This window comes from Ovis canadensis, chromosome 7 (genome assembly GCF_042477335.2).
Source record: "Ovis canadensis isolate MfBH-ARS-UI-01 breed Bighorn chromosome 7, ARS-UI_OviCan_v2, whole genome shotgun sequence".
Lineage (NCBI taxonomy): Eukaryota > Metazoa > Chordata > Mammalia > Artiodactyla > Bovidae > Ovis > Ovis canadensis.
In genome coordinates, this window is record NC_091251.1 from 26116959 (window position 1) to 26132031 (window position 15073).

General features: G+C 48.9%; 1 long non-coding RNA gene across 1 annotated transcript; it reads left to right on the forward strand.

The window, feature by feature from the left end:
* Window positions 1-11994: 11994 nt before the first annotated feature.
* Window positions 11995-14550, forward strand: LOC138444300 (uncharacterized). Its single transcript, XR_011258427.1, has 2 exons — window positions 11995-12150; window positions 12960-14550. It is a non-coding gene; the product is annotated as an uncharacterized lncRNA (long non-coding RNA).
* The last annotated feature ends 523 nt before the right edge of the window (window positions 14551-15073 follow it).

Here is a 15073-nt window from a genome sequence, read left to right on the forward strand (position 1 = left end):
CAAATTCAGATCTCCTAACTCACTCCTGGCTTGGGGCAGTCAGCTGACCTGGGAGAACCTCACTTTCTGCAGCAGGGATAGTCAGTGACCCACTTGGACGTCCATAGTCCAGGATGCCAGGGCCTCCACCAGCAGCTGCTGTGGCCTCTTGAGTAGGCCTCCCTCCCTCTCCCGCCCCTTTCAGTCCACTCCTCACCCAGAGTCATGGTCTGCACCCAAATCTTTGTTTAACAAATAAGTAATTGATGTGTTTTTGGCTGTGCTGGGTCTTCGCTGCTGCTCAGGCTTTCCTCGAGTTGCGGGGAGCAGGGGCTTCTCTCTGGTTGCAGTGCACAAGCTTTTCATTTCAGTGGCTTCTCTTGTAGCAGAGCGTGGGCTCTAGGGCGAGTGGGCTTCCATGGTTGCAGCTGCCGGCTCCAGAGCACAGGCTCAGTAGCTGTGGTGCATGGGCAGCGTCGTTTCGCGGCATGTGGGTCTTCCCCGATCAGGGGTCGAAGCCATGTCTTTTGCGTCGGCAGGCGGATTCTTTACCACTGAGCCACCAGTGAAGCCCCTGCACCCAAATCTGACAGTGAACCTCTTCCATGTGATGGTGACCTCTCCGCTGGCTGCCTGTGTGTTTAGGACATAGCACTGCCTCTGAGAGGACCTAGCCCTGCCCTGAGTCGTCTTGGCCAAGTACCTTCACACACACACTCCAGACCTCTCTCTCCCCTCTAGGCCTTTGCCCAAACTGCCCCCTGCTCCCGACCATGCCCTGGCCTGCCCAGTGCAAGATCTGACCACGCTGCTGTCCCCTCTCTCCTCCCTAGGAGTCTCCTGGAAGCCAGAGATGTCTTATGACCCTGGTCTAGCCCAGTGCCGGACACAGAGGATGGGCTTTCTGGATGTTTGTGGAGTGAAAGGGTCATGGGAGTACTAGATGTGGGCGTGTTTTATAAACTCTGCAGGAATGAGCAGGCATCCAGAGGGGGGTGTGTTTATTAGTACCATGCATCTCCATGACAACCCCAGCTGACTTCTCCTTCTAGGCCTCTAAGAACCTTCACGCCCTCCACTAGCCTCAAGCCCCAGTCCTATAGTCTTATTTTACCCTCTTGGGGCTGTGATAGCAAGAATTCCTGATTTGGGATTGGGGGGCATCCTTTAATGATTTAGAGCACAGAATCAGAAAATGTCCAGAGTGGGAGGGCATCTAGTTCCATTACTCTCATAGAACTGAAGCTCAAGAGAGTCAGGCTGCTAACCAGGGCCACACAGCAAGGCAATGGCCAGTGGAGGCCAAACCCTTGACCTGGGGCTCCTTTCAGAGCTGACCTCCCAGAGATGCTGTAAAGGCTTCTGAGAAACCTGCATTAGTCTGACCAAAGCAGAGGAGAGGCAAGAAGGTTAGTGGCAGAGATCATTTTTTGGTTGTGTCTGTTTTTAATTGTGGTTAAAAAAAAGAACATATATAGTGTAAATTTGACCAGTTGAACCATTTTGAAGTGTACAATGCAGTGGCATTAAGTGCGTTTGCACTGTTGCACAATCATCACCACCAACCCTCCCTAGAACTTTTTCATCTTTTCTATGTTTTTGTGGTGAGTGTTATTATTGTGGTAAAATACACATAGCAGAAACTGCAATTTTAACCATTTTTCAGTGTGTGGTTCTGTGGCATTAAGAATATTCTCCTTGTTGTGTTCCCTATGCTTTTTAATAAAAGGCAAATGAAGACAAAGTTTTACAATTCTTCACCCTGAGATTGAGGGTTTTGCTGACTTCCGGCAGCCTGGATAACCTAGAGGAAGCTGAGTGTCACCTTGGCCTGGTTGGGGGCTTGGTGGAGGATACTGGGAAAAGGGGAGTCCGGTGAAGGCTGACTGTCACCGGGAATATGAGTTGAAACAGCCTCGCAGCCTTGCTGTTTTCAATGCAGGTCATAGCGAGGCTAGTGGAGTGTAGACGAAATGCCTAGAATTTCTGAGTGTGAGACCAGGAGCTCATGGGCTGAGCAGAGGATACAGATCGTTTTTAATGTGACCTCCTTGACTCCCTGGGGGCACTGTGGGAGACCTGGCTGAATGGTGCTAGGAAAGGCTCCTCCCTGGGCTTTAATTTCCCTTAAAAAATGAAAGGTCTAAACCAGATGTCTTGATGATGCCTTCTGGAGGAGCCCAGGGGTTCTAGAGATCCCTTGCTGCACACCCCAAAATCTAAGGTGGGCTTTCTTTTTAAAAAATTTTATGTATTTATTTATCTTTGGCTGTGCCGGGACTTTTTTGCTGTGCCAGCTTTTCTCTAGTTGCAGTGAGCAGGGGCTGGTCTTCTTTGCGGTGCGCCGGCTTCCCATTGCAGTGGCTTCTCTTCTTGCGGAGCACAGGCTCTGGAGCACAGGCTCAGTAGTAATACACGGGCTCGGTTGCTCCAAAGCATGTGGGGTCTTCCTGGACCAGGGATCGAACCTGTGTCTCCTGCATTGGCAGGTGGATTCTTTACCACTGAGCCACCCAGGGAAGCCCTAGGGTGGGCTTTCATATTGGATCTGCTGAGAGGAGCTGGGGCGCTTGCTAGTAATAGAACCCTTACTTTGTTTAGCAATAACCATAACAGTTTTCATTTATTAAGGGACTTGTTATTAATATATACTAAAGTGTTAGTCACTCAGTCATATCTGACTCTTTGTGACACCATGATCTATAGCCTTCCAGGCTCCTCTGTCCATGGAATTCTCCAGGCAAGAATACTGGACTGGGTTGCCATTCCCTTCTTCGGGGGATCTTCCCCACCCAGGGGTCAAACCTGGGTCTCTGCGTTGCAGGCAAATTCTTTACCACCTTGAGTGTTGTATACTAGGCACTTTGTATTATCTCATTTAATCCTTATTCCTGATTTATAGGTGAGGCTCAGGGAAGTTAAGCAAGGTCATACAGCTAGTAAGTATCAGATGGAAGATTCCCACCAAGATCCCTGGTTCCAGAGCTGGTGCTCCTACCTACCCACCCCCACCCCTCTCATCCTGCGAATGAATGGCGCACTTCTGAACTTGACTGAGCACACAAGCTTTGGAGGCAACTCCCACGGCTCCAGGCCCAGCTCTGCCTCCAGCTAAGTGACTTCGGATAAGTTATTTAAGGACTCTGTGCCTCAGTTTCCTCATTTGTTAGACTGGACACCTTCTAGGATGATTAGGAAGATGAAATTAAATGGGTTTCTATTTGGGAAGCGGTTAGAATAGGACCTGCTTATAGTGCCATTTAGCATTTGTTGAATTTTTAAAATACTGTATTTATTGCCAGCTTTGGGGGGTCAGTTTTGCTTGAACCAGCACATGAATTGGGAATGTTTATTTATCATAGTTTCACTTTCTAGCTCTCATCTTTGAGCAGTGGTCTTTGAGCTTCAGGAATGCCTAGGAAAACATGCATATAAACAGCACCGCGTCCATGCGTGCAGGGCAAGCGGCGCTTCCCTTAGCACTGCAGACGAAACACAGCTATTCGTGAGTGTTTGTAGGGAAGGGGGGAAGAAAGATCTTCTCCGTTGGCCATAGAATGTTGGCTAGGCTCCTTAAATTGTCTAAAATGGGCAGCAGTTTGGTGCTTTCTGAGCATGTGTACAGGAAGCAGATCCTTTGGAAGTGGCAACTCCACCCCCGCCCCATTCCCGCTTCACTCTCCTCCTCCACCCGTGGAGCGATGATGCTTGCCGTTCCTGGCCCTCATGACAGCTCTTTTGACTCTTTAAGAATCCCCAGCTTTGTGCTGCCCAACATATAATGTCAATACACGTCAAAAACCACATCGGATCCCCAGAAAGCCGAGTGGCGCCTTGGTGACAGGCCTCGGCTGGCTCCCAAGCTCTCTGCACTCTGGGGCTCCGGGGCTGAGGTCTGACCCTTGGGCTCCTTGGCCCCATCTGGGCTCACAGCCCGGGTCTCTGCCAGGCCCTGGCTGTGCTGAGGGGTGTCCCTGCCACAACTTGCAGGGAGGAAGAACCAGCTTGAGCCACACAAGGATTTTTAAACTGAGGAATTAGTCTGCATATTTGGGATCCCATTCTATCCGAGTCTGAGGCTGGAGATTCCCAGGGGTCTTCTACTCGGGGAGGGCTCTGGCCGGCCTGGCCCTAGCTTAAGCAGGCGATGTCATCAAACATCCCCTGGAACAGTTTCTAAGCCTCAGGGGTGGGCTCCCAAGTGACCAGGATAAGCCAAAGGCCTTTGAGGTGAGTCTGTTCTGGAATTTGTCATGGTTAGGGTGAGAAGAGCCACGAAAACCATCTCTGAATTAGAGATTTTGCCGCCTTCTCTGTCAAGCCTTCTGTCTGAACTGCAGTTGCTGAGGAATTTGGGCCAGTTTTGGAGAGAAGTGGGAAGCTTTGATGTCCGAATCCTAGCCCCACCATTTTCCACTCTCTCTGAACTTTTCATGTGTTTCCTCTGGGCTGTGGTTTTCTCATACATAAAATGAGAATGATATCCTCTATCACGTAGGGACCAAATGAGAAAGCTTGTAGTGTGGGGAGATAATTCTCCATGGGACTCTCTAAGAATCTTGGCAGCAAAGGCACAGACTGCTTGTATTCCAGACTCTCTCTCCCAGGATATATGATAACCAACAGCCTTAGAGATAGTGTCTCCCTCTGGTGCAAAGGACAGGCATTTTACTACCCCATATAAAAGATCTGGGTTCCCAAGCTTAGGATTCTGCTCCTATAAAGCACCCTACTGGGTGTGAAGTTGTCACTTGTCCCTCTTTGCATCACAAGAAAACCAGTGTGGACCTGCTGCCAGCAGTGACCTGAGTGCTGGAAATCTGTCGTCTCTGAACCAGGCTCTCGTGTCTTCCATCAGCATCCAGGAAACAGGGCAAGCTAACTTATTGTCTTACAAATTGGGGAAAGTCTCAGATCCTTCATAGACTTTGACAGTGATGCAGGAGGGATGTTGAGAGAGACATGGCTTTCTGGATGAGGAAAGAGGAGGGTCTTACAAGCCAGTTAATGGACTTTTGAGGAAGTCCATGGAACTCAGTAGCAAATATATTGATCAAGATGTATGGCCAATTGGGCAATAAAGTGAAGTGAAGTTGCTCAGTCGTGTCCAACTCTGTGACCCCGTGGACTGTAGCCTACCAGGCTTCTCCGTCCATGGGATTTTCCAGGCAAGAATACTGGAGTGGGTTGCCATTTCCTTCTTCAGGGGATCTTCCTGACCCAGGGATCGAACCCAGGTCTCTCGCAATGCAAGCAGATGCTTTACCCTCTGAGCAATAGATGTCCCTATATTTTATTGCCTTTTATTGAGGAGGATTGGGGAAGTGGTTTCAGGCTGAGTGCTAAGAAGGAGATTCAAAGACAGCTGCCAAAATGTTTCCCTGACCATGGTTAACTCTCTTCCAGGTAGTGGGACTTCCTTGTCAAGGTAATGCCCAATGTCAGTTTCCCCCATCAAAACAAGCCACCACTAGAGTTTCTCCTGGGGGACTGAGGTTGCTCTTGCCTTTTAGATAGCAGTTATGGAGATGGGTACTTAACACTGAGAAAGGAGAGAAATTCACCACTGACATGGACAGGAACCAGAGGGATCCTTAGAACTTCAGCTGGTTCACTTGGGAGAAGAGGGTGGCCCAGGTCACGCTCCTTAGGGAAGAATGATGACTCAGCCCCTCATACAGTGTATCCTACCGACTTTAGATCCAGGCAGAGATGACAGTCAGAAGTCTATAAGTGGGTCTTGGCTGCTCTAAGGTAATTTTTACTTTCTTGGGGAAATTTCCCTGAGACAAAATCCAGGAGGAAACCATAGGTGGAGAATGGACTGGTATCAGGGCTCTTTCCCCTGCAGGTTGGGTTTGTCCCGACGGTGTCCACTGGGCAGCGGCAGCTACTCCGCATCAGTGTGTCAGCTCTGCGAATGGGCACAGCCGCTGTGCTCAGTGGGCAGAACTCAAGACTGTTCTCATAGCTCCAGCCAACAGTCCTCTTGATGGAGCTTGTTATAGTTTTGCTGTCTCTTGGATCTAACCGATGACCTGGCTGTTTCATTTGTCCCTAGGAGAACTACAAACTGGCAAATTAAAGACACCTCTCTATAGGGACGCAAACTGTTGCCACTAATTGAGCCTGCTGATTGAACTTTGTGGGTCACTCCTGCAGACGCCTGTTGGAAATGGTCTGTTCTCTGATGAGACTGACTGGCATGCCTGCCCTAGCCAGCCTGCCCCCTGTTGCTGCCCGAACCTATCCCCTACCAGACATGACTACCCTCAGAGACCTGAGCAAGGAAAGGATGGCATGTTTCTACACAGTCCACCAGGCCTGAGACTGCTGCCCAAAGCTGACCTGTAAGCATGAACCTTGGCTGCTTATGGGAGATTGACTGCTTCAGACCTCTGACCCCGTCTTGGGGCTGTGGGTGTATGCTTCCATGCTGTTGACACATTTTTAAGTTATGTTGTCACTGGCAGTCAGATCAGCCAATTCCAGCCACAACATTTTGGCCCCAAAGCTGATCTGGGTCATGTTTTCCCATTCAGGGCCATTTACAGTTTAACAACGGTGCAAACTTACTGCAGAAGACACTTGACAAGGGGCTGATGGTCAAAGTGTTCATGACTGTCCCTGTTCCCTGCCGTTCAAAGGGATGGTCTTGGTTGGGTCAACATTCCCAACTTTCTCTCCCTCCCCTCTTCTTGGTCCACACACCTGAATAAGGCAGCTTGGTCATTGATTGTGACTGTCCCCAGAAAGGGATCACCTAATTCTGGGTCACCTCCTGGGTAATAACCAGGATGAAAAGGGTTGGGGAGTGGATTTAAGGAGATTCTGCCCTAATAATTCCTGGGCCAACGACTTCTTAGCTTCCCTGAATGGCCAGCCTAGTTAATGCACCCTATGCTTGGTAGTCTGACCAAAGGGGATTCAATGGAATTCTTGTTAGTTTTTATTAAAGTGCCTTGCCACTCAGTGTGCCTGGCCCTTCTGGGTGAAAGATTTGGGTACAAGTAGAGGGTGAGTGTGGAAAAGATGGATACTGGGAGAGAACACATAGCTTTTGTGGCGGTGGAGCAAAAAGCAGCAACCCAGCACCTGGGAAGGGAGCACCTTGCATGCCAGGACCTTCTTCACAATGGGCAGCACCCGTGCAGCCTGCCACGTTGGTGTGCATGCCTTAAATGCACTGCTGGACTAGCTATCTACCACCAAATAGCACTGACCGTGATTTGATCACTCTTTCTCTTAACCTTCCCAAACCAAGAAGTTATGGGAAACAGCATGAGATATACCCTATTCCTGCACCTCCCATGCAGAACACCTGTCAGCACCTTGGAATGTCTGCCTCTCCCAGCTTCCATCACTCAGGCATCTGGTGGAACTGATGGTGTTGACAAATACGACAGGTTGGACTGACTAGTTTGGGGAGATAGTCTTTCTAAAAACAATGTAGTTTGTTACACAGCAGTAAATAACTGGTACACCATCAGTTCTCTCGTTTCACGCTCCCAGCAATGCTTTAGCATCTCTGGGATGATGCCTGTTTTATAGATGAGAAGCAAAAACTCTGAGAAGTCAAGTGATTGCCTGAAGGTCACACAGCCCCATGGTGGTGCTGGGTTGTAACTGGGTCTGCCTGACTCTTGTTCCAGTGCTCATTAGCTTTCTGTCACCTAAGGTGCTGGGATTCTTTCGTGTGCCTCGAAGACACTGGCTTGTAGAATTTCATGCCTCTCAGCCAGTGCCCTGACTCTGAACACCATGGTTGGGAGACTGAGAAGGCTGGGGAAGCATAAAACAGCCAAAGGGCTTCCTACCACCTTCTCCCCACAAGGGAGTGGTCTCAGTCTCTTTATCTATGAAATGGGTCTAATACTTGTTTTGACAGAGTGGTTGCAAGGAATAAATGAACTTGGAAGCAGGAAAGTGCTTTGGAAAACAAGATGGGAACTGATGCAAGCACTGATGTGGTCTGAGACACGACCTAGAAGAGAATAAGGGCTTGATAGAGGGCTGGGAGGACTTCCCTGGTGGCTCAGTGGTAAAGAATCTGCTGCAATGCAGGAGACCTGGATTCAATCCCTAGATCAGGAAGATCTCCTGGAGGAGGAAATGGCTACCCCTCCAGTGTTCTTGCCTGGAGAATTCCATGGACAGAGGAGCCTGGTGGGCCACCGTTCATGGGGTTGCACAGTGTCAGACTTGACTGAAGGGATTAAACAGCAGCAGCAGCAGCAGCAGCAACAGAGGGCCGGGAGGGAAAGAAAGCAGAGCAGAAAGGGCTAGTCAGACACACACACTGGCCCAGTGTTCTTTTATAAACTGTTGTTTATCCGCTCTGATACCACCTGCCTTCCTGGGCCTTACACCTGGCCACTCCTTTGGGTTAAGCAGGAGACTTAACCTTTAGGGCAGTGGTATGGTACTGACATAAACTGAGTCCCCTCCCACTAATGGAATACTCACACTGGACCCTCATGCTAGCACTTTCTACAGATATGGCTGTCCCCTTTTATAGATATGGAAGAATGAGGCTAGCAAGAGCTCAGGACTTTGCCTGAGGTCTCACAGGAAATAAGGCATAGAGCTAGGGTTCGACTGAGATCACTGCTGCTTCAAAATCTGGTGGCCTTTGGGCTCCGAGGTTTTTGTATCCTAGACTTTCACCCCCAGAGCAGCCAAGCATGCCGAGACTGGGACCAGGGCAAAGGGGCTCAGAATGCTCCCTGGTGGGTGGTGTCTCACAGGGACTGGAGGCCAGGGCTCGCTTGTTCGAGGACAGACTTCCAGGCTTGGAAGGGGCAGCCCCAGACCACCTTGGCTCCGTCACACGATCTTTCTGTGGCATCGCCGTCACCCCCTCGTAGCGGATCCCTCCACAGGCCTCTAGGAACTCCCTTTGTTCCCCTCTCTATGCTGCAGCCAGATGGATTTTCCTAAAGTGCAGCTTAGTAAGTCGTTTCTCTGCAAAAAGCTATCCTTTGGCTGCCCATCAAAGTCCAAGCCCCTTGTGGGATGTATCAGGCCCTTCTCAGTCCCCTCACCCTCCCAGGTCTGAACCAACCATGTTCCCTAAATAGGCCAAACTGATTTGTGACTCCAAACCTTTGCTAATTTTTGAAAAAATATTTATTATTTATTTATTTGGCTGTACTGGGTCTTAGCTGTGGCACACAGGATCTTTAGTTGCTGCATGTGTGGGATCTAGTTCCCTGACCAGACCTCGAACCCCCCAGCCCCCTGCATTGGAAGTGTGGAGACTTAGCCACTGGGTCACCAGGGAGGTCCCTCCAAGCCCCTGCTTATGCCGTTCCCTTTTCTAGATGCCTTTCACCCACTCTGGCGCTTCACTGTGAGACTCCTTTCCTTTAAAGTTTGGAATATCTTATGAGCATTTAACGCAATAAGAGATAAGCACATGTGTTATAAATGGCATGAGGAGGACTGTCTTCTCCCACTCAGGCACCCTTGGGTCACCTATTTGTTGAGTGCCTTTGTGTACAGAAGGTATCACTGGAGGGCTGGGGGGGGGCGTCTTCAGGTGGCGATGGCACAGTGTCTGAGGCTGCTATACTTTGCAGTCTCCTAGAAAGGACTTCCCTGGTGACTCAGACAGTAGACAATCTGCCTGCAGTGCAGGAGACAGGAGTTCTATCCTTGGGTCAGGAAGATCCCCTGGAGAAGGGAAAGGCTCTTCCAGTGTTCTTGCCTGGAGAATTCCATGGATAGAGGAACCTGGTGGACTACAGTCCATAGGATCACAGAGTCAGACATGACTGAGCGACTCATACTTTCACTTCTAGAAAGGAGGTTTTGCTTTATGAGTGGTGCCTAGGAAACCAAGGAGATGGACGAGTGTAGTGGGGAGGAGGGAGACGGCAATGGCACCCCACTCCAGTACTCTTGCCTGGAAAATCCTATGGATGGAGCAGCCTGGTAGGCTGCAGTCCATGGGGTCGCTAAGAGTCGGATACAACTGAGCGACTTCACTTTCACTTTTCACTGTCATGCATTGGAGAAGGAAATGGCAACCCATTCCACTGTTCTTGCCTGGAGAATCCCAGAGATGGGGGAGCTTGGTGGGCTGCCATCTATGGGGTCGCACAGAGTTGGGCACGACTGAAGGGACTTAGCAGCAGCAATGGGGAGGAGAGAGAATAGCTCCACCTGCACCTCACACTATAGAGCAGAACAAATTCCAGATGGCTGAGACTGCAAAATGTGAAAACAAACCATGAAATAACTAGAATAAAATGTTCATGATTTTGATCTCTGGATGGGAAGGGTCTCTTAGCACCAACAGTCACGGAAGAAATTATACAGAAAAAGATGTATGTATATGTTTGTGTGCGTGAGATCGGAAATTTCTGTATATCAAAACATCCCATAAATAGAATTAAAATCACAACACATATGTAAAGAGCCCTGGCAAATCAAAAAGAAAAAAATTTAAGAAACTCAATAGGAAAAAAAAAATTAAGAACCTCAATAGGAAAAAAAATGCACAGTGGACATGAAAAGAAAATTAATGAAGGGGAAAAACTGTGACTAAGTTTATGTTTATATTTGAAAGTAAGTATCTAAAAATATGTTTAACTTCTTTAGAAAACAAAACCTCAATTAAAACTGCAAGATGTTATTTTTCACTCATCACCTTGGCCAGACTATAAAAAAATAGCCCTCAACGGGGCTGAGATGGAGTGAGGTAAGTAAGATGAATGTACTTCTATGCTGATGGGCCACCAAACTGGGGTGGGGGTGGGGCGCAGCTTTCAGGAAATCAGTTTCTCAATATGGATTAAAAGCCTTAAAAATGTTATGCCCTCTGTGCCAGCAGTTCTGCCTCTGGGGATTTTTCCTGAGAAATATTCATTTGGTATGGCAGCAAAAATTTTAAAAGTCTAACTGTCCAATATAAGGAATTACAGAAATGATGGCGCATCCATGTGACAAAATTTTATGCAGCTTTTTAAAATCATGTTTAATTTTTCTTTTTTTATGTTTAATTGCTAATGGCAATTGTGCCTGAGAAAATGGGAGAGAAGATCAAAGTGAGCTGGGGGAGTATTTTCTTTCCAATTTCTATTTTTCTGAACTATTTATCCTACCATCAGCATGTGTTATAAAGAAAACTATCATGTTTTAGAATCTTCAATTATCTGGAAAATTTATGATATAATGACAAATGGAAAAAAACCCTAGTGATAAATCTATACATATGTAAAGTACTTTATTTCCATATGTACACAGATAATACAGTAAGCACTGAAATTCCACCCCTGACACATATATCAATATTGTGATATTAATGCATAAACATGTATATTAAATATATCCAGTGAATATTTCTGGGTTGTGGAGTTAGGGGTAGTTTTAGCATTCATTTTTTTAAAAATACTTTCCCATGTTTTTAAAATTTTCTACAATGAGCATGCATTATCTTTATTATATTATATTAAACTTTATTATAAATTATAATTATAAAACCAGACTCTCCACTATAAACATTGAACCACAAGGGATTTGGTGTTAAGTCTTAATTAAACATTTCTATCTGCCAGTATTCTTCTTAGTTGAAGTTTGACTGTATTAAATGACAATAAATGAAACTTACATTTTTTTCCCCATTTTTTTGGCAGTGTCCCATGGCATGTGGGATCTTAGTTCCCAGACCAGGGCTGGAACCCGTGCCCCCTACATTGGAAGGGCAGAGTCTTAACCACTGGACTGCCAGGGAAGTCTGAACCTTACATTTGTGTAGTGTACTACAAACACACACACACACACACACACACACAGCTGAGGCACAGTCTCGATGGCTCCAGTCTCGTATAAGCCCCACACTGTGGCTTTAGGTGGCCAGGCCACAGCATGGCTTTCTAACTGGGCTCCCTGGCCTTGCTGCCATCTGTCAGGTCCAGGTGGGAGTTAGCAGGGTAGGAGGGGAAGAGAGGCACATGCCCGCAGTTCCCAGAAGGGTGATGGGGCGCATTTCCTCTCTCACTTGGCTTTCAGAGAAGACTTTTCGGCTGCTCTCCCTGGAAGACCCCACCCTGATCAATGAGGCTGCTGTCCCTCTGGATGCCGCACAGACCCGCCCTTCTCAGCTCAACAGTGGAGTTGGCAAAAAAAGGACATTTCCTTGGAAGAACAGAAGACCATGCTTCCAGGGTAACTGCTTTCCATTCTTTCAGTCATTAGGTTCATGTGTGATGGGTTTCTGGGGTACTCGGGATACAGACGGTTCTGTGAGCCTCAGCACTGGAACCCTAGTTCACAGATAGACTGAGAAACCTTTGAGGGAGAGGGGACACAGGTCAAGCAGGATTATGGGGCAACATTGCATTAGACATGTCGTTGCTACACGCTAGAGGCCATGCCATAAAAGAGTTTAGAAAGAGAATAATAATGTGGATGATGAGGAGGAAGTAACTATTGTTTATTGAGCACGATCTATTATGTGCCATCTGTAATCTCATTTAATTATCCCAGCATCCCTGTGAAATAGGTAATGTTATGTCCAATTTACAGATGGTGAAACTGAGGGAGGTAAAGTAACCTCCAGATACTCAGCAAGTAAATAGCAGAGCTGGAATTCAAATCTAGGTGTTTCTTCCCCCTAAGCTAATGTCCAGAACTTACCTGGCACATAGTATTCTCAGTGGGAGTTGCTTGAAATGGATGGATTTAAGGAATATCTTCTGAAGGCCAAATCATGGCTCACGTGCTTTTTACATGATATCTCATTTAATCTCCACAACAGCCTTGGTGGGGTATGTGTAATTATTACCATTTTATAAATGAGAAAACTGAAGCTCAGAGGTTTGTTGAAGGTCAAACTGAGCCAAATAAAGACCTTTTTTAGGGACGCACTCCTGGGGAGAATGAGTCAGGAACAAACTGGACCCAGGGGCCAGAAAGGACTAGGGAATGGGGTGGGGCAGGGCGAGCTGGTAACTGGATGCTGTCTTCACCCACAGGAGGCAGTAGAGGGTCCATGGGTAACTATGATTTTGGACAAGCCACCCTGGCCTCAATTTCTTCATCTGACAAATGGAACCACCAATATCTACTATATCTGGGCTTCCTAGATGGCACTAGTAGTAAAGAACTTGCCTGCCAACACGGGAGACTCAAGAGATGTGAGTTCGATCTCTGGGTTGGGAAGATTTCCTGGAGGAGAGCCTGGCAACCCACTCCATATTCCTGCCTGGAGAATCTCATGGACAGAGGAGCCTGGTGGGCTACAGTCCTTGGGGTCACAAAGAGACGGACATGACTGAGCGACAGCACACATATTACCTACTATATGGGGCCGTCAAGAGGATTACGTGAGATAATGCACATGACTTGCTTAGAGCAGTGCCGAGCTCACAGAGAACGGCAGGCAAATGTGAGAGCCCGCTCCTTCCACCCACGTTCCTACCCCTTCTCTGTTGGTCTCTGTCAGCTGGCCAGTATTCCTGGTATCTGGAAGACCACTTTGGCATCCCATCTACTGGTCCCTGTCCCAGACCCAGCACCAGTGTGTCGTCAGGGTTTATGGACTGAAACCCAGCTGAGCTGCTCCCTGGCTGTTTGACCCAGGTGGCTCAGAGGTAAAGAATCTGCTTGCCAATGCAGGAGATGCAGGAGAGGCGGTTTTGATCCCTGGGTTGTGAAGATCCCCTGGAGGATGAAATGGCAACCCACTCCAGTATTCTTGCCTGGAAAGTTCCATGGACAGAGGAGCCTTGTGGGCTGAAGTCCACGGGGTTGCAAAGAGCCAGACACGACTGAGCGACTGAGCGCCCCCCACCCAGCTTATTTACTCTCTCTGACCCTCAGTCTGGGCTTTCAGGTCAGGATTGGCGGGGGCAGGGAATGCTGCCTGGACCATCTCCGGGGCCCCGCCATACCCACGTGAGCCACTCAGCGCCCCCACACTGGCTCTCTCTCCCCCAGCCTGTACCTCCTCCACCCTGACCCTGCGCACGAAGCCTCTGGAGGCCGAACCAGCTACCTACTCCCCAGGGACTGTCCTAGAGGCTCCCTTCCCTAGCCGTGCCAGCTGACAGACCAATCCTTTCTCCCACAGCCCCTGGTAGGGGCCCTCCCACTCCAGCAGGGGACAGGAAAGTGACTCAGTCCCTACAGCCCCCTCCTCAGACTCACACTTACAGTCTTGCTTTGGAAAAAGGATGGTTTTCATTTCTTCTCTTTTTTCCTTTTCCTTCAAGTGCTGTTACTCTTCTGTTCCTGGGCTGTCTCTCCCACGGGCCTCTGTGGTCTGGGCCAGGAGTCTGTGGCCAGCCCTTCTCCATCGGCTCCCGCTGGAGGGTCTCGCCATCAGGGCGGGCTGTGTGGCCCTACTGTGCGTGGTGGGAAAGAGGCTGGCCTCTGGAGGCCCCAGCTGGCCCCCTATTATATTGGCTTCTATTAAACTGAAACACATAGCACATCTATTACACAATAAACCACAGCTATTTCATGGATCAAATTAAGTTTTATTTGGGCAAATTACAACCTTTCCTACAGTCGTGCCTTTGTGAGGCCATTCCTTTTTAATAAAAGCGAGCATTTCTGGGGCTAGCCCTCCTGGACCAGAGCTCCATGGTGGGTTGGGGGCTCCGGCCAGGGCTGGCAAGGGTGTATATGTGTGTGTGTGATGGGAATTCTTGGGGCCCCTCTTGGGAATGGATTTGACCACCTTCTCCCGCTGCCTCTCCATCCTGAGGTTGCCATGGAAGTCTGCAGAGAACTTCTCATTAAACAAGAAAAAAAGCAGCAGCAGCAACAGGAGGAAAGCATTTCCCGGAATCCGGGAGGAAGCGTGAGTCACCAGGCCTGCTAAGTGAGCCCTGCGTGGCCACTGCAGCGCCTGCCCAGGAGGCCTGGGGAGCAGGGCCAGCCGCCAGGACTGCGCCAGGCCTGCCCGCATAGACATGCCCACTGCCCAAGCTGACGCAGGCTCCAGGAATGCAAACAAAGCTGGGTGGAGGGGCCTTCTGAGGGCCAGGGCGCTGGGCCAGGCAGGAGGGAACCGGCCTGGAGGAGAGGCCTGCGGAGGGGCCTCAGGCCCCTGACGAGCCCCTCTCTGGTGTCCTTGGAGCCC